This window comes from Hippocampus guttulatus, chromosome 14 (genome assembly GCF_054856545.1).
Source record: "Hippocampus guttulatus isolate MCC_2025c chromosome 14, RoL_Hgut_1.0, whole genome shotgun sequence".
In the NCBI taxonomy this organism is placed as follows: domain Eukaryota; kingdom Metazoa; phylum Chordata; class Actinopteri; order Syngnathiformes; family Syngnathidae; genus Hippocampus; species Hippocampus guttulatus.
Window position 1 is genome coordinate 16461724 of NC_141274.1, and position 16183 is coordinate 16477906.

Genomic DNA, 16183 nt, shown 5'->3' on the forward strand with positions numbered 1-16183 from the left:
CCTGTCGACAGGGAATGCAGTGTGGAGATTCGACATGAAAGATTCTGACTCTGTCAAAGAGGCGGCACACAATTTCAGAAAATGTTACTCCGAGAGATATTCGTTGTCGGCAGGATTTGAACCTGCGCGGGAAGAACCCAAAGGATTTTTAGTCCATCGGCTTAACCACTCGGCCACAACAACACAGCTGATTTTGCTATAGACTACATTTTTGTTGGAGAGTACTTAATTTTGAGTGCCGTGCAGGAGTTCTGAGACAATGGTGGCTATTTTGCACCACAAATGTTGGTGTGGCCCCATGGTGAAAGTGATGGATGAGAAATACAGTTTGGTCTGCCGACGCAGGTTGAAGTCCTGTCGACAGGGAAGGGAGTTTGGCGATTTGACATAAAACATGCTGACGCTCTTCAAAAGAAGCACAACATTTTAGAAGAATTTTCTCCAGGTGGTGATCGTTGTCGGCAGGATTTGAACCTACGCGGGAAAATCCCAATGGATTTCAAGTCCATCGCCTTAACCACTCGGCCACGACAAGTGATTTGATGTTTATTCAGTGACATTTTTGTAGGAGAATAATTTTGAGGGTCTCGTTTCACCCTGAGCCCGAGTCCAGAGAAAATGGCAGTTATTTTGAGGCACAAATCTTGGCGTGGCCCAATGATTAAAATGATGGACCAGAAATGCACTTTGGTCTCTCGACCGAGGTAGAAGTCCTGTCGACAGGGAATGCAGTGTGGAGATTCGACATGAAAGATCCTGACTCTGTCAAAGAGGCGCACAACATTTCAGAAAATGTTACTCCGAGAGATATTCGTTGTCGGCAGGATTTGAACCTGCGCGGAAAGAACCCAAAGGATTTTTAGTCCATCGGCTTAACCACTCGGCCACAACAACACAGTTGATTTTGCTATAGACGACATTTTTGTTGGAGAGTACTTAATTTTGAGTGCCGTGCAGGAGTTCTGAGACAATGGTGGCTATTTTGCACCACAAATGTTGGTGTGGCCCCATGGTGAAGATGATGGATGAGAAATACAGTTTGGTCTGCCGACGCAGGTTGAAGTCCTGTCGACAGGGAAGGGAGTTTGGCGATTTGACATAAAACATGCTGACGCTCTTCAAAAGAAGCACATTTTAGAAGAATTTTCTCCAGGTGGTGATCGTTGTCGGCAGGATTTGAACCTACGCGGGAAAATCCCAATGGATTTCAAGTCCATCGCCTTAACCACTCGGCCACGACAACTGATTTGATGTTTATTCGGTGACATTTTTGTAGGAGAATAATTTTGAGGGTCTCGTTTCACCCTGAGCCCGAGTCCAGAGAAAATGGCAGTTATTTTGAGGCACAAATGTTGGCGTGGCCCAATGATTAAAATGATGGACCGGAAATGCACTTTGGTCTCTCGACCGAGGTCGAAGTCCTGTCGACAGGGAATGCAGTTTGGAGATTTGACAGGAAAGATCCTGACTCTGTCAAAGAGGCGCACAACATTTCAGAAAATGTTACTCCGAGAGATGATCGTTGTCGGCAGGATTTGAACCTGCGCGGGAAGAACCCAATGGATTTCTAGTCCATCGCCTTAACCACTCGGCCACGACAACTGATTTGATGTTTATTCGGTGACATTTTTGTAGGAGAATAATTTTGAGGGTCTCGTTTCACCCTGAGCCAGAGTCCAGAGAAAATGGCAGTTATTTTGAGGCACAAATGTTGGCGTGGCCCAATGATTAAAATGATGGACCAGAAATGCACTTTGGTCTCTCGACCGAGGTAGAAGTCCTGTCGACAGGGAATGCAGTTTGGAGATTTGACATGAAAGATCCTGACTCTGTCAAAGAGGCGCACAACATTTCAGAAAATGTTACTCCGAGAGATGATCGTTGTCGGCAGGATTTGAACCTGCGCGGGAAGAACCCAATGGATTTCTAGTCCATCGCCTTAACCACTCGGCCACAACAACACAGTTGGTTCTGCTATAGACGACATTTTTGTTGGAGAGTACTTAATTTTGAGTGCCGTGCAGGAGTCCTGAGACAATGGTGGCTATTTTGCACCACAAATGTTGGTGTGGCCCCATGGTGAAGATGGTGGATGAGAAATACAGTTTGGTCTGCCGACGCAGGTTGAAGTCCTGTCGACAGGGAATGGAGTTTGGCAATTTGACATAAAACATGCTGACGCTCTTCAAAAGGAGCACAACATTTTAGAAGAATTTTCTCCAGGTGGTGATCGTTGTCGGCAGGATTTGAACCTACGCGTGAAAATCCCAATGGATTTCAAGTCCATCGCCTTAACCACTCGGCCACGACAACTGATTTGATGTTTATTCGGTGACATTTTTGTAGGAGAATAATTTTAAGGGTCTCGTTACACCCTGAGCCCGAGTCCACAGAAAATGGCAGTTATTTTGAGGCACAAATGTTGGTGTGGCCCAATGATTAAAATGATGGACCAGAAATAGACTTTGGTCTCTCGACCGAAGTAGAAGTCCTGTCGACAGGGAATGCAGTTTGGAGATTTGACCTGAAAGATCCTGACTCTGTCAAAGAGGCGCACAACATTTCAGAAAATGTTACTCCAAGAGATATTCGTTGTCGGCAGGATTTGAACCTGCGCGGGAAGAACCCAATGGATTTCTAGTCCATCGCCTTAACCACTCGGCCACAACAACACAGTTGATTTTGCTATAGACGACATTTTTGTTAGAGAGTACTTAATTTTGAGGGCCGTGCAGGAGTCCTGAGACAATGGTGGCTATTTTGCACCACAAATGTTGGTGTGGCCCCATGGTGAAGATGATGGATGAGAAATACAGTTTGGTCTGCCGACGCAGGTTTAAGTCCTATCGACAGGGAATGGAGTTTGGCGATTTGACATAAAACATGCTGACGCTCTTCAAAAGAAGCACAACATTTTAGAAGAATTTTCTCCAGGTGGTGATCGTTGTCGGCAGGATTTGAACCTATGCGGGAAAATCCCAATGGATATCAAGTCCATCGCCTTAATCACTCGGCCACGACAACTGATTTGATGTTTATTCGGTGACATTTTTGTAGGAGAATAATTTTGAGGGTCTCGTTTCACCCTGAGCCAGAGTCCAGAGAAAATGGCAGTTATTTTGAGGCACAAATGTTGGCGTGGCCCAATGATTAAAATGATGGACCAGAATTGCACTTTGCTCTCTCGACCGAGGTAGAAGTCCTGTCGACAGGGAATGCAGTTTGGAGATTTGACAGGAAAGATCCTGACTCTGTCAAAGACGCGCACAACATTTCAGAAAATGTTACTCCGAGAGATGATCGTTGTCGGCAGGATTTGAACCTGCGCGGGAAGAACCCAATGGATTTCTAGTCCATCGCCTTAACCACTCGGCCACAACAACACAGTTGATTCTGCTATAGACGACATTTTTGTTGGAGAGTAATTAATTTTGAGTGCCGTGCAGGAGTCCTGAGACAATGGTGGCTATTTTGCACCACAAATGTTGGTGTGGCCCCATGGTGAAGATGATGGATGAGAAATACAGTTTGGTCTGCCGACGCAGGTTGAAGTCCTGTCGACAGGGAAGGGAGTTTGGCGATTTGACATAAAACAAGCTGACGCTCTACAAAAGAAGCACAACATTTTAGAATAATTTTCTCCAGGTGGTGATCGTTGTCGGCAGGATTTGAACCTACGCGGGAAAATCCCAATGGATTTCAAGTCCATCGCCTTAACCACTCGGCCACGACAACTGATTTGATGTTTATTCGGTGACATTTTTGTAGGAGAATAATTTTGAGGGTCTCGTTTCAACCTGAGCCCGAGTCCAGAGAAATTGGCAGTTATTTTGAGGCACAAATGTTGGCGTGGCCCAATGATTAAAATGATGGACCAGAAATGCACTTTGGTCTCTCGACCGAGGTAGAAGTCCTGTCGACAGGGAATGCAGTTTGGAGATTTGACATGAAAGATCCTGACTCTGTCAAAGAGGTGCACAACATTTCAGAAAATGTTACTCCGAGAGATGATCGTTGTCGGCAGGATTTGAACCTGCGCGGCAAGAACCCAATGGATTTCAAGTCCATCGCCTTAACCACTCGGCCACGACAACTGATTTGATGTTTATTCGGTGACATTTTTGTAGGAGAATAATTTTGAGGGTCTCGTTTCACCCTGAGCCAGAGTCCAGAGAAAATGGCAGTTATTTTGAGGCACAAATGTTGGCGTGGCTCAATGATTAAAATGATGGACCAGAAATGCACTTTGGTCTCTCGACCGAGGTAGAAGTCCTGTCGACAGGGAATGCAGTTTGGAGATTTGACAGGAAAGATCCTGACTCTGTCAAAGAGGCGCAAAACATTTCAGAAAATGTTACTCAGAGAGATGATCGTTGTCGGCAGGATTTGAACCTGCGCGGGAAGAACCCAATGGATTTCTAGTCCATCGGCTTAACCACTCGGCCACAACAACACAGTTGATTTTGCTATAGACTACATTTTTGTTGGAGAGTACTTAATTTTGAGTGCCGTGCAGGAGTTCTGAGACAATGGTGGCTATTTTGCACCACAAATGTTGGTGTGGCCCCATGGTGAAGATGATGGATGAGAAATACAGTTTGGTCTGCCGACGCAGGTTGAAGTCCTGTCGACAGGGAAGGGAGTTTGGCGATTTGACATAAAACATGCTGACGCTCTTCAAAAGAAGCACATTTTAGAAGAATTTTCTCCAGGTGGTGATCGTTGTCGGCAGGATTTGAACCTATGCGGGAAAATCCCAATGGATTTCAAGTCCATCGCCTTAACCACTCGGCCACGACAACTGATTTGATGTTTATTCGGTGACATTTTTGTAGGAGAATAATTTTGAGGGTCTCGTTTCACCCTGAGCCGGAGTCCAGAGAAAATGGCAGTTATTTTGAGGCACAAATGTTGGCGTGGCCCAATGATTAAAATGATGGACCGGAAAAGCACTTTGGTCTCTCGACCGAGGTAGAAGTCCTGTCGACAGGGAATGCAGTTTGGAGATTTGACAGGAAAGATCCTGACTCTGTCAAAGAGGCGCACAACATTTCAGAAAATGTTACTCCGAGAGATGATCGTTGTCGGCAGGATTTGAACCTGCGCGGGAAGAACCAAATGGACTTCTAGTCCATCGCCTTAACCACTCGGCCACAACAACACAGTTGATTCTGCTATAGACGACATTTTTGTTGGAGAGTACTTAATTTTGAGGGCCGTGCAGGAGTCCTGAGACAATGGTGGCTATTTTGCACCACAAATGTTGGTGTGGCCCCATGGTGAAGATGATGGATGAGAAATACAGTTCGGTCTGCCGACACAGGTTGAAGTCCTGTCGACAGGGAAGGGAGTTTGGCGATTTGACATAAAACATGCTGACGCTCTTCAAAAGAAGCACAACATTTTAGAAGAATTTTCTCCAGGTGGTGATCGGTGTCAGCAGGATTTGAACCTACGCGGGAAAATCCCAATGGATTTCAAGTCCATCGCCTTAACCACTCGGCCACGACAACTGATTTGATGTTTATTCTGTGACATTTTTGTTCGAGAATAATTTTAAGGGTCTACACCCTGAGCCCGAGTCCAGAGAAAATGGCAGTTATTTTGAGGCACAAATGTTGGCGTGGCCCAATGATTAAAAAGATGGACCAGAAATAGACTTTGGTCTCTCGACCGAGGTAGAAGTCCTGTCGACAGGGGATGCAGTTTGGAGATTTGACATGAAAGATCCTGACTTTGTCAAAGAGGCGCACAACATTTCAGAAAATGTTACTCCGAGAGATGATCGTTGTCGGCAGGATTTGAACCTGCGCGGCAAGAACCCAATGGATTTCTAGTCCATCGCCTTAACCACTCGGCCACAACAACACAGTTAATTGTGCTATGGACGACATTTTTGTTGGAGAGTACTTAATTTTGAGTGCCGTGCAGGAGTCCTGAGACAATGGTGGCTATTTTGCACCACAAATGTTGGTGTGGCCCCATGGTGAAGATGATGGATGAGAAATACAGTTTGGTCTGCCGATGCAGGTTGAAGTCCTGTCGACAGGGAATGGAGTTTGCCGATTTGACATAAAACATGCTGAGGCGCTTCAAAAAAAACACAACATTTTAGAAGAATTTTCTCCAGGTTGTGATCGTTTATCGGCAGGATTTGAACCTACGCGGGAAAATCCCAATGGATTTCAAGTCCATCGGCTTAACCACTCGGCCACGACAAATGATTTGATGCTTATTCGGTGACATTTTTGTAGGAGAATAATTTTGAGGGTCTCGTTTCACCCTGAGCCCGAGTCCAGAGAAAATGGCAGTTATTTTGAGGCACAAATGTTGGCGTGGCCCAATGATTAAAATGATGGACCGGAAATGCACTTTGGTCTCTCGACCGAGGTAGAAGTCCTGTCGACAGGGAATGCAGTTTGGAGATTTGACAGGAAAGATCCTGACTCTGTCAAAGAGGCGCACAACATTTCAGAAAATGTTACTCCGAGAGATGATCGTTGTCGGCAGGATTTGAACCTGCGCGGGAAGGACCCAATGGATTTCTAGTCCATCGCCTTAACCACTCGGCCACGACAACTGATTTGATGTTTATTCGGTGACATTTTTGTAGGAGAATAATTTTGAGGGTCTCGTTTCAACCTGAGCCCGAGTCCAGAGAAATTGGCAGTTATTTTGAGGCACAAATGTTGGCGTGGCCCAATGATTAAAACGATGGACCAGAAATAGACTTTGGTCTGTTGACCGAGGTAGAAGTCCTGTCGACAGGGAAATGCAGTTTGGAGATTTGACATGAAAGATCCTGACTCTGTCAAAGAGGCGCACAACATTTCAGAAAATGTTACTCCGAGAGATGATCGTTGTCGGCAGGATTTGAACCTGCGCGGCAAGAACCCAATGGATTTCTAGTCCATCGCCTTAACCACTCGGCCACAACAACACAGTTGATTTTGCTATAGACGACATTTTTGTTGGAGAGTACTTAATTTTGAGGGCCGTGCAGGAGTCCTGAGACAATGGTGGCTATTTTGCACCACAAATGTTGGTGTGGCCCCATGGTGAAGATGATAAATGAGAAATACAGTTTGGTCTGCAGACGCAGGTTGAAGTCCTGTCGACAGGGAAGGGAGTTTGGCGATTTGACATAAAACATGCTGACGCTCTTCAAAAGAAGCACAACATTTTAGAAGAATTTTCTCCAGGTGGTGATCGTTGTCGGCAGGATTTGAACCTACGCGGGAAAATCCCAATGGATTTCAAGTCCATCGCCTTAACCACTCGGCCACGACAACTGATTTGATGTTTATTCGGTGACATTTTTGTAGGAGAATAATTTTGAGGGTCTCGTTTCACCCTGAGCCAGAGTCCAGAGAAAATGGCAGTTATTTTGAGGCACAAATGTTGGCGTGGCCCAATGATTAAAATGATGGACCAGAAATGCACTTTGGTCTCTCGACCGAGGTAGAAGTCCTGTCGACAGGGAATGCAGTTTGGAGATTTGACATGAAAGATCCTGACTCTGTCAAAGAGGCGCACAACATTTCAGAAAATGTTACTCCGAGAGATGATCGTTGTCGGCAGGATTTGAACCTGCGCGGGAAGAACCCAATGGATTTCTAGTCCATCGCCTTAACCACTCGGCCACAACAACACAGTTGGTTCTGCTATAGACGACATTTTTGTTGGAGAGTACTTAATTTTGAGTGCCGTGCAGGAGTCCTGAGACAATGGTGGCTATTTTGCACCACAAATGTTGGTGTGGCCCCATGGTGAAGATGGTGGATGAGAAATACAGTTTGGTCTGCCGACGCAGGTTGAAGTCCTGTCGACAGGGAATGGAGTTTGGCAATTTGACATAAAACATGCTGACGCTCTTCAAAAGGAGCACAACATTTTAGAAGAATTTTCTCCAGGTGGTGATCGTTGTCGGCAGGATTTGAACCTACGCGTGAAAATCCCAATGGATTTCAAGTCCATCGCCTTAACCACTCGGCCACGACAACTGATTTGATGTTTATTCGGTGACATTTTTGTAGGAGAATAATTTTAAGGGTCTCGTTACACCCTGAGCCCGAGTCCACAGAAAATGGCAGTTATTTTGAGGCACAAATGTTGGTGTGGCCCAATGATTAAAATGATGGACCAGAAATAGACTTTGGTCTCTCGACCGAAGTAGAAGTCCTGTCGACAGGGAATGCAGTTTGGAGATTTGACCTGAAAGATCCTGACTCTGTCAAAGAGGCGCACAACATTTCAGAAAATGTTACTCCGAGAGATATTCGTTGTCGGCAGGATTTGAACCTGCGCGGGAAGAACCCAATGGATTTCTAGTCCATCACCTTAACCACTCGGCCACAACAACACAGTTGATTTTGCTATAGACGACATTTTTGTTAGAGAGTACTTAATTTTGAGGGCCGTGCAGGAGTCCTGAGACAATGGTGGCTATTTTGCACCACAAATGTTGGTGTGGCCCCATGGTGAAGATGATGGATGAGAAATACAGTTTGGTCTGCCGACGCAGGTTTAAGTCCTATCGACAGGGAATGGAGTTTGGCGATTTGACATAAAACATGCTGACGCTCTTCAAAAGAAGCACAACATTTTAGAAGAATTTTCTCCAGGTGGTGATCGTTGTCGGCAGGATTTGAACCTACGCGGGAAAATCCCAAAGGATATCAAGTCCATCGCCTTAACCACTCGGCCACGACAACTGATTTGATGTTTATTCTGTGACATTTTTGTAGGAGAATAATTTTAAGGGTCGTTACACCCTGAGCCCGAGTCCAGAGAAAATGGCAGTTATTTTGAGGCACAAATGTTGGCGTGGCCCAATGATTAAAATGATGGACCGGAAAAGCACTTTGGTCTCTCGACCGAAGTAGAAGTCCTGTCGACAGGGAATGCAGTTTGGAGATTTGACCTGAAAGATCCTGACTCTGTCAAAGAGGCGCACAACATTTCAGAAAATGTTACTCCGAGAGATATTCGTTGTCGGCAGGATTTGAACCTGCGCGGGAAGAACCCAATGGATTTCTAGTCCATCACCTTAACCACTCGGCCACAACAACACAGTTGATTTTGCTATAGACGACATTTTTGTTAGAGAGTACTTAATTTTGAGGGCCGTGCAGGAGTCCTGAGACAATGGTGGCTATTTTGCACCACAAATGTTGGTGTGGCCCCATGGTGAAGATGATGGATGAGAAATACAGTTTGGTCTGCCGACGCAGGTTTAAGTCCTATCGACAGGGAATGGAGTTTGGCGATTTGACATAAAACATGCTGACGCTCTTCAAAAGAAGCACAACATTTTAGAAGAATTTTCTCCAGGTGGTGATCGTTGTCGGCAGGATTTGAACCTACGCGGGAAAATCCCAAAGGATATCAAGTCCATCGCCTTAACCACTCGGCCACGACAACTGATTTGATGTTTATTCTGTGACATTTTTGTAGGAGAATAATTTTAAGGGTCGTTACACCCTGAGCCCGAGTCCAGAGAAAATGGCAGTTATTTTGAGGCACAAATGTTGGCGTGGCCCAATGATTAAAATGATGGACCGGAAAAGCACTTTGGTCTCTCGACCGAAGTAGAAGTCCTGTCGACAGGGAATGCAGTTTGGAGATTTGACCTGAAAGATCCTGACTCTGTCAAAGAGGCGCACAACATTTCAGAAAATGTTACTCCGAGAGATATTCGTTGTCGGCAGGATTTGAACCTGCGCGGGAAGAACCCAATGGATTTCTAGTCCATCACCTTAACCACTCGGCCACAACAACACAGTTGATTTTGCTATAGACGACATTTTTGTTAGAGAGTACTTAATCTTGAGGGCCGTGCAGGAGTCCTGAGACAATGGTGGCTATTTTGCACCACAAATGTTGGTGTGGCCCCATGGTGAAGATGATGGATGAGAAATACAGTTTGGTCTGCCGACGCAGGTTTAAGTCCTATCGACAGGGAATGGAGTTTGGCGATTTGACATAAAACATGCTGACGCTCTTCAAAAGAAGCACAACATTTTAGAAGAATTTTATCCAGGTGGTGAGCGTTGTCGGCAGGATTTGAACCTACGCGGGAAAACCCAATGGATTTCAAGTCCATCACCTTAACCACTCGGCCACGACAACTGATTTGATGTTTATTCGGTGACATTTTTGTAGGAGAATAATTTTAAGGGTCTCGTTACACCCTGAGCCCGAGTCCAGAGAAAATGGCAGTTATTTTGAGGCACAAATGTTGGTGTGGCCCCATGGTGAAGATGATGGATGAGAAATACAGTTTGGTCTGCCGACGCAGGTTGAAGTCCTGTCGACAGGGAATGGAGTTTGGCGATTTGACATAAAACATGCTGACGCTCTTCAAAAGAAGCACAACATTTTAGAAGAATTTTCTCCAGGTGGTGATCGTTGTCGGCAGGATTTGAACCTACGCGGGAAAATCCCAATGGATTTCAAGTCCATCGGCTTAACCACTCGGCCACGACAACTGATTTGATGTTTATTCGGTGACATTTTTGTAGGAGAATTATTTTAAGGGTCTCGTTTCACCCTGAGCCCGAGTCCAGAGAAAATGGCAGTTATTTTGAGGCACAAATCTTGGCGTGGCCCAATGATTAAAATGATGGACCAGAAATGCACTTTGGTCTCTCGACCGAGGTAGAAGTCCTGTCGACAGGGAATGCAGTGTGGAGATTCGACATGAAAGATTCTGACTCTGTCAAAGAGGCGGCACACAATTTCAGAAAATGTTACTCCGAGAGATATTCGTTGTCGGCAGGATTTGAACCTGCGCGGGAAGAACCCAAAGGATTTTTAGTCCATCGGCTTAACCACTCGGCCACAACAACACAGCTGATTTTGCTATAGACTACATTTTTGTTGGAGAGTACTTAATTTTGAGTGCCGTGCAGGAGTTCTGAGACAATGGTGGCTATTTTGCACCACAAATGTTGGTGTGGCCCCATGGTGAAAGTGATGGATGAGAAATACAGTTTGGTCTGCCGACGCAGGTTGAAGTCCTGTCGACAGGGAAGGGAGTTTGGCGATTTGACATAAAACATGCTGACGCTCTTCAAAAGAAGCACAACATTTTAGAAGAATTTTCTCCAGGTGGTGATCGTTGTCGGCAGGATTTGAACCTACGCGGGAAAATCCCAATGGATTTCAAGTCCATCACCTTAACCACTCGGCCACGACAAGTGATTTGATGTTTATTCAGTGACATTTTTGTAGGAGAATAATTTTGAGGGTCTCGTTTCACCCTGAGCCCGAGTCCAGAGAAAATGGCAGTTATTTTGAGGCACAAATCTTGGCGTGGCCCAATGATTAAAATGATGGACCAGAAATGCACTTTGGTCTCTCGACCGAGGTAGAAGTCCTGTCGACAGGGAATGCAGTGTGGAGATTCGACATGAAAGATCCTGACTCTGTCAAAGAGGCGCACAACATTTCAGAAAATGTTACTCCGAGAGATATTCGTTGTCGGCAGGATTTGAACCTGCGCGGAAAGAACCCAAAGGATTTTTAGTCCATCGGCTTAACCACTCGGCCACAACAACACAGTTGATTTTGCTATAGACGACATTTTTGTTGGAGAGTACTTAATTTTGAGTGCCGTGCAGGAGTTCTGAGACAATGGTGGCTATTTTGCACCACAAATGTTGGTGTGGCCCCATGGTGAAGATGATGGATGAGAAATACAGTTTGGTCTGCCGACGCAGGTTGAAGTCCTGTCGACAGGGAAGGGAGTTTGGCGATTTGACATAAAACATGCTGACGCTCTTCAAAAGAAGCACATTTTAGAAGAATTTTCTCCAGGTGGTGATCGTTGTCGGCAGGATTTGAACCTACGCGGGAAAATCCCAATGGATTTCAAGTCCATCGCCTTAACCACTCGGCCACGACAACTGATTTGATGTTTATTCGGTGACATTTTTGTAGGAGAATAATTTTGAGGGTCTCGTTTCACCCTGAGCCCGAGTCCAGAGAAAATGGCAGTTATTTTGAGGCACAAATGTTGGCGTGGCCCAATGATTAAAATGATGGACCGGAAATGCACTTTGGTCTCTCGACCGAGGTAGAAGTCCTGTCGACAGGGAATGCAGTTTGGAGATTTGACAGGAAAGATCCGGACTCTGTCAAAGAGGCGCACAACATTTCAGAAAATGTTACTCCGAGAGATGATCGTTGTCGGCAGGATTTGAACCTGCGCGGGAAGAACCCAATGGATTTCTAGTCCATCGCCTTAACCACTCGGCCACGACAACTGATTTGATGTTTATTCGGTGACATTTTTGTAGGAGAATAATTTTGAGGGTCTCGTTTCACCCTGAGCCAGAGTCCAGAGAAAATGGCAGTTATTTTGAGGCACAAATGTTGGCGTGGCCCAATGATTAAAATGATGGACCAGAAATGCACTTTGGTCTCTCGACCGAGGTAGAAGTCCTGTCGACAGGGAATGCAGTTTGGAGATTTGACATGAAAGATCCTGACTCTGTCAAAGAGGCGCACAACATTTCAGAAAATGTTACTCCGAGAGATGATCGTTGTCGGCAGGATTTGAACCTGCGCGGGAAGAACCCAATGGATTTCTAGTCCATCGCCTTAACCACTCGGCCACAACAACACAGTTGGTTCTGCTATAGACGACATTTTTGTTGGAGAGTACTTAATTTTGAGTGCCGTGCAGGAGTCCTGAGACAATGGTGGCTATTTTGCACCACAAATGTTGGTGTGGCCCCATGGTGAAGATGGTGGATGAGAAATACAGTTTGGTCTGCCGACGCAGGTTGAAGTCCTGTCGACAGGGAATGGAGTTTGGCAATTTGACATAAAACATGCTGACGCTCTTCAAAAGGAGCACAACATTTTAGAAGAATTTTCTCCAGGTGGTGATCGTTGTCGGCAGGATTTGAACCTACGCGTGAAAATCCCAATGGATTTCAAGTCCATCGCCTTAACCACTCGGCCACGACAACTGATTTGATGTTTATTCGGTGACATTTTTGTAGGAGAATAATTTTAAGGGTCTCGTTACACCCTGAGCCCGAGTCCACAGAAAATGGCAGTTATTTTGAGGCACAAATGTTGGTGTGGCCCAATGATTAAAATGATGGACCAGAAATAGACTTTGGTCTCTCGACCGAAGTAGAAGTCCTGTCGACAGGGAATGCAGTTTGGAGATTTGACCTGAAAGATCCTGACTCTGTCAAAGAGGCGCACAACATTTCAGAAAATGTTACTCCAAGAGATATTCGTTGTCGGCAGGATTTGAACCTGCGCGGGAAGAACCCAATGGATTTCTAGTCCATCGCCTTAACCACTCGGCCACAACAACACAGTTGATTTTGCTATAGACGACATTTTTGTTAGAGAGTACTTAATTTTGAGGGCCGTGCAGGAGTCCTGAGACAATGGTGGCTATTTTGCACCACAAATGTTGGTGTGGCCCCATGGTGAAGATGATGGATGAGAAATACAGTTTGGTCTGCCGACGCAGGTTTAAGTCCTATCGACAGGGAATGGAGTTTGGCGATTTGACATAAAACATGCTGACGCTCTTCAAAAGAAGCACAACATTTTAGAAGAATTTTCTCCAGGTGGTGATCGTTGTCGGCAGGATTTGAACCTATGCGGGAAAATCCCAATGGATATCAAGTCCATCGCCTTAATCACTCGGCCACGACAACTGATTTGATGTTTATTCGGTGACATTTTTGTAGGAGAATAATTTTGAGGGTCTCGTTTCACCCTGAGCCAGAGTCCAGAGAAAATGGCAGTTATTTTGAGGCACAAATGTTGGCGTGGCCCAATGATTAAAATGATGGACCAGAATTGCACTTTGCTCTCTCGACCGAGGTAGAAGTCCTGTCGACAGGGAATGCAGTTTGGAGATTTGACAGGAAAGATCCTGACTCTGTCAAAGACGCGCACAACATTTCAGAAAATGTTACTCCGAGAGATGATCGTTGTCGGCAGGATTTGAACCTGCGCGGGAAGAACCCAATGGATTTCTAGTCCATCGCCTTAACCACTCGGCCACAACAACACAGTTGATTCTGCTATAGACGACATTTTTGTTGGAGAGTAATTAATTTTGAGTGCCGTGCAGGAGTCCTGAGACAATGGTGGCTATTTTGCACCACAAATGTTGGTGTGGCCCCATGGTGAAGATGATGGATGAGAAATACAGTTTGGTCTGCCGACGCAGGTTGAAGTCCTGTCGACAGGGAAGGGAGTTTGGCGATTTGACATAAAACAAGCTGACGCTCTACAAAAGAAGCACAACATTTTAGAATAATTTTCTCCAGGTGGTGATCGTTGTCGGCAGGATTTGAACCTACGCGGGAAAATCCCAATGGATTTCAAGTCCATCGCCTTAACCACTCGGCCACGACAACTGATTTGATGTTTATTCGGTGACATTTTTGTAGGAGAATAATTTTGAGGGTCTCGTTTCAGCCTGAGCCCGAGTCCAGAGAAATTGGCAGTTATTTTGAGGCACAAATGTTGGCGTGGCCCAATGATTAAAATGATGGACCAGAAATGCACTTTGGTCTCTCGACCGAGGTAGAAGTCCTGTCGACAGGGAATGCAGTTTGGAGATTTGACATGAAAGATCCTGACTCTGTCAAAGAGGTGCACAACATTTCAGAAAATGTTACTCCGAGAGATGATCGTTGTCGGCAGGATTTGAACCTGCGCGGCAAGAACCCAATGGATTTCAAGTCCATCGCCTTAACCACTCGGCCACGACAACTGATTTGATGTTTATTCGGTGACATTTTTGTAGGAGAATAATTTTGAGGGTCTCGTTTCACCCTGAGCCAGAGTCCAGAGAAAATGGCAGTTATTTTGAGGCACAAATGTTGGCGTGGCTCAATGATTAAAATGATGGACCAGAAATGCACTTTGGTCTCTCGACCGAGGTAGAAGTCCTGTCGACAGGGAATGCAGTTTGGAGATTTGACAGGAAAGATCCTGACTCTGTCAAAGAGGCGCAAAACATTTCAGAAAATGTTACTCAGAGAGATGATCGTTGTCGGCAGGATTTGAACCTGCGCGGGAAGAACCCAATGGATTTCTAGTCCATCGGCTTAACCACTCGGCCACAACAACACAGTTGATTTTGCTATAGACTACATTTTTGTTGGAGAGTACTTAATTTTGAGTGCCGTGCAGGAGTTCTGAGACAATGGTGGCTATTTTGCACCACAAATGTTGGTGTGGCCCCATGGTGAAGATGATGGATGAGAAATACAGTTTGGTCTGCCGACGCAGGTTGAAGTCCTGTCGACAGGGAAGGGAGTTTGGCGATTTGACATAAAACATGCTGACGCTCTTCAAAAGAAGCACATTTTAGAAGAATTTTCTCCAGGTGGTGATCGTTGTCGGCAGGATTTGAACCTATGCGGGAAAATCCCAATGGATTTCAAGTCCATCGCCTTAACCACTCGGCCACGACAACTGATTTGATGTTTATTCGGTGACATTTTTGTAGGAGAATAATTTTGAGGGTCTCGTTTCACCCTGAGCCGGAGTCCAGAGAAAATGGCAGTTATTTTGAGGCACAAATGTTGGCGTGGCCCAATGATTAAAATGATGGACCGGAAAAGCACTTTGGTCTCTCGACCGAGGTAGAAGTCCTGTCGACAGGGAATGCAGTTTGGAGATTTGACAGGAAAGATCCTGACTCTGTCAAAGAGGCGCACAACATTTCAGAAAATGTTACTCCGAGAGATGATCGTTGTCGGCAGGATTTGAACCTGCGCGGGAAGAACCAAATGGACTTCTAGTCCATCGCCTTAACCACTCGGCCACAACAACACAGTTGATTCTGCTATAGACGACATTTTTGTTGGAGAGTACTTAATTTTGAGGGCCGTGCAGGAGTCCTGAGACAATGGTGGCTATTTTGCACCACAAATGTTGGTGTGGCCCCATGGTGAAGATGATGGATGAGAAATACAGTTCGGTCTGCCGACACAGGTTGAAGTCCTGTCGACAGGGAAGGGAGTTTGGCGATTTGACATAAAACATGCTGACGCTCTTCAAAAGAAGCACAACATTTTAGAAGAATTTTCTCCAGGTGGTGATCGGTGTCAGCAGGATTTGAACCTACGCGGGAAAATCCCAATGGATTTCAAGTCCATCGCCTTAACCACTCGGCCACGACAACTGA

At 45.5% G+C, this 16183-nt stretch overlaps 35 non-coding genes across 35 annotated transcripts; all 35 read right to left on the bottom strand.

The window, feature by feature from the left end:
• Nucleotides 1-101: 101 nt before the first annotated feature.
• Nucleotides 102-183, bottom strand: trnaf-aaa (transfer RNA phenylalanine (anticodon AAA)). Its single transcript has one exon. It is a non-coding gene; the product is annotated as a tRNA-Phe (tRNA).
• A 270-nt stretch (nt 184-453) lies between these two features.
• trnas-uga (transfer RNA serine (anticodon UGA)) lies at nt 454-535 on the bottom strand. The gene has a single exon. It is a non-coding gene; the product is annotated as a tRNA-Ser (tRNA).
• A 277-nt stretch (nt 536-812) lies between these two features.
• Nucleotides 813-894, bottom strand: trnaf-aaa (transfer RNA phenylalanine (anticodon AAA)). Its single transcript has one exon. It is a non-coding gene; the product is annotated as a tRNA-Phe (tRNA).
• Nucleotides 895-1161: 267 nt separating this feature from the next.
• Nucleotides 1162-1243, bottom strand: trnas-uga (transfer RNA serine (anticodon UGA)). Its single transcript has one exon. It is a non-coding gene; the product is annotated as a tRNA-Ser (tRNA).
• Nucleotides 1244-1520: 277 nt separating this feature from the next.
• On the bottom strand, nt 1521-1602 carry trnas-aga (transfer RNA serine (anticodon AGA)). The gene has a single exon. It is a non-coding gene; the product is annotated as a tRNA-Ser (tRNA).
• A 277-nt stretch (nt 1603-1879) lies between these two features.
• On the bottom strand, nt 1880-1961 carry trnas-aga (transfer RNA serine (anticodon AGA)). Its single transcript has one exon. It is a non-coding gene; the product is annotated as a tRNA-Ser (tRNA).
• Nucleotides 1962-2231: 270 nt separating this feature from the next.
• Nucleotides 2232-2313, bottom strand: trnas-uga (transfer RNA serine (anticodon UGA)). Its single transcript has one exon. It is a non-coding gene; the product is annotated as a tRNA-Ser (tRNA).
• Nucleotides 2314-2590: 277 nt separating this feature from the next.
• trnas-aga (transfer RNA serine (anticodon AGA)) lies at nt 2591-2672 on the bottom strand. Its single transcript has one exon. It is a non-coding gene; the product is annotated as a tRNA-Ser (tRNA).
• Nucleotides 2673-3301: 629 nt separating this feature from the next.
• trnas-aga (transfer RNA serine (anticodon AGA)) lies at nt 3302-3383 on the bottom strand. Its single transcript has one exon. It is a non-coding gene; the product is annotated as a tRNA-Ser (tRNA).
• A 270-nt stretch (nt 3384-3653) lies between these two features.
• On the bottom strand, nt 3654-3735 carry trnas-uga (transfer RNA serine (anticodon UGA)). Its single transcript has one exon. It is a non-coding gene; the product is annotated as a tRNA-Ser (tRNA).
• Nucleotides 3736-4012: 277 nt separating this feature from the next.
• Nucleotides 4013-4094, bottom strand: trnas-uga (transfer RNA serine (anticodon UGA)). Its single transcript has one exon. It is a non-coding gene; the product is annotated as a tRNA-Ser (tRNA).
• A 277-nt stretch (nt 4095-4371) lies between these two features.
• Nucleotides 4372-4453, bottom strand: trnas-aga (transfer RNA serine (anticodon AGA)). Its single transcript has one exon. It is a non-coding gene; the product is annotated as a tRNA-Ser (tRNA).
• A 267-nt stretch (nt 4454-4720) lies between these two features.
• trnas-uga (transfer RNA serine (anticodon UGA)) lies at nt 4721-4802 on the bottom strand. The gene has a single exon. It is a non-coding gene; the product is annotated as a tRNA-Ser (tRNA).
• Nucleotides 4803-5786: 984 nt separating this feature from the next.
• On the bottom strand, nt 5787-5868 carry trnas-aga (transfer RNA serine (anticodon AGA)). The gene has a single exon. It is a non-coding gene; the product is annotated as a tRNA-Ser (tRNA).
• A 630-nt stretch (nt 5869-6498) lies between these two features.
• trnas-aga (transfer RNA serine (anticodon AGA)) lies at nt 6499-6580 on the bottom strand. Its single transcript has one exon. It is a non-coding gene; the product is annotated as a tRNA-Ser (tRNA).
• A 278-nt stretch (nt 6581-6858) lies between these two features.
• Nucleotides 6859-6940, bottom strand: trnas-aga (transfer RNA serine (anticodon AGA)). Its single transcript has one exon. It is a non-coding gene; the product is annotated as a tRNA-Ser (tRNA).
• A 270-nt stretch (nt 6941-7210) lies between these two features.
• trnas-uga (transfer RNA serine (anticodon UGA)) lies at nt 7211-7292 on the bottom strand. The gene has a single exon. It is a non-coding gene; the product is annotated as a tRNA-Ser (tRNA).
• Nucleotides 7293-7569: 277 nt separating this feature from the next.
• Nucleotides 7570-7651, bottom strand: trnas-aga (transfer RNA serine (anticodon AGA)). Its single transcript has one exon. It is a non-coding gene; the product is annotated as a tRNA-Ser (tRNA).
• A 270-nt stretch (nt 7652-7921) lies between these two features.
• Nucleotides 7922-8003, bottom strand: trnas-uga (transfer RNA serine (anticodon UGA)). Its single transcript has one exon. It is a non-coding gene; the product is annotated as a tRNA-Ser (tRNA).
• A 277-nt stretch (nt 8004-8280) lies between these two features.
• On the bottom strand, nt 8281-8362 carry trnas-aga (transfer RNA serine (anticodon AGA)). The gene has a single exon. It is a non-coding gene; the product is annotated as a tRNA-Ser (tRNA).
• A 627-nt stretch (nt 8363-8989) lies between these two features.
• Nucleotides 8990-9071, bottom strand: trnas-aga (transfer RNA serine (anticodon AGA)). Its single transcript has one exon. It is a non-coding gene; the product is annotated as a tRNA-Ser (tRNA).
• A 627-nt stretch (nt 9072-9698) lies between these two features.
• trnas-aga (transfer RNA serine (anticodon AGA)) lies at nt 9699-9780 on the bottom strand. Its single transcript has one exon. It is a non-coding gene; the product is annotated as a tRNA-Ser (tRNA).
• Nucleotides 9781-10050: 270 nt separating this feature from the next.
• On the bottom strand, nt 10051-10131 carry trnas-uga (transfer RNA serine (anticodon UGA)). The gene has a single exon. It is a non-coding gene; the product is annotated as a tRNA-Ser (tRNA).
• Nucleotides 10132-10408: 277 nt separating this feature from the next.
• On the bottom strand, nt 10409-10490 carry trnas-uga (transfer RNA serine (anticodon UGA)). The gene has a single exon. It is a non-coding gene; the product is annotated as a tRNA-Ser (tRNA).
• Nucleotides 10491-10768: 278 nt separating this feature from the next.
• Nucleotides 10769-10850, bottom strand: trnaf-aaa (transfer RNA phenylalanine (anticodon AAA)). The gene has a single exon. It is a non-coding gene; the product is annotated as a tRNA-Phe (tRNA).
• A 629-nt stretch (nt 10851-11479) lies between these two features.
• Nucleotides 11480-11561, bottom strand: trnaf-aaa (transfer RNA phenylalanine (anticodon AAA)). Its single transcript has one exon. It is a non-coding gene; the product is annotated as a tRNA-Phe (tRNA).
• A 267-nt stretch (nt 11562-11828) lies between these two features.
• Nucleotides 11829-11910, bottom strand: trnas-uga (transfer RNA serine (anticodon UGA)). The gene has a single exon. It is a non-coding gene; the product is annotated as a tRNA-Ser (tRNA).
• Nucleotides 11911-12187: 277 nt separating this feature from the next.
• trnas-aga (transfer RNA serine (anticodon AGA)) lies at nt 12188-12269 on the bottom strand. Its single transcript has one exon. It is a non-coding gene; the product is annotated as a tRNA-Ser (tRNA).
• A 277-nt stretch (nt 12270-12546) lies between these two features.
• trnas-aga (transfer RNA serine (anticodon AGA)) lies at nt 12547-12628 on the bottom strand. The gene has a single exon. It is a non-coding gene; the product is annotated as a tRNA-Ser (tRNA).
• Nucleotides 12629-12898: 270 nt separating this feature from the next.
• On the bottom strand, nt 12899-12980 carry trnas-uga (transfer RNA serine (anticodon UGA)). The gene has a single exon. It is a non-coding gene; the product is annotated as a tRNA-Ser (tRNA).
• A 277-nt stretch (nt 12981-13257) lies between these two features.
• Nucleotides 13258-13339, bottom strand: trnas-aga (transfer RNA serine (anticodon AGA)). The gene has a single exon. It is a non-coding gene; the product is annotated as a tRNA-Ser (tRNA).
• Nucleotides 13340-13968: 629 nt separating this feature from the next.
• On the bottom strand, nt 13969-14050 carry trnas-aga (transfer RNA serine (anticodon AGA)). The gene has a single exon. It is a non-coding gene; the product is annotated as a tRNA-Ser (tRNA).
• A 270-nt stretch (nt 14051-14320) lies between these two features.
• trnas-uga (transfer RNA serine (anticodon UGA)) lies at nt 14321-14402 on the bottom strand. Its single transcript has one exon. It is a non-coding gene; the product is annotated as a tRNA-Ser (tRNA).
• A 277-nt stretch (nt 14403-14679) lies between these two features.
• Nucleotides 14680-14761, bottom strand: trnas-uga (transfer RNA serine (anticodon UGA)). The gene has a single exon. It is a non-coding gene; the product is annotated as a tRNA-Ser (tRNA).
• Nucleotides 14762-15387: 626 nt separating this feature from the next.
• Nucleotides 15388-15469, bottom strand: trnas-uga (transfer RNA serine (anticodon UGA)). Its single transcript has one exon. It is a non-coding gene; the product is annotated as a tRNA-Ser (tRNA).
• Between the last annotated feature and the right edge of the window lie 714 nt (nt 15470-16183).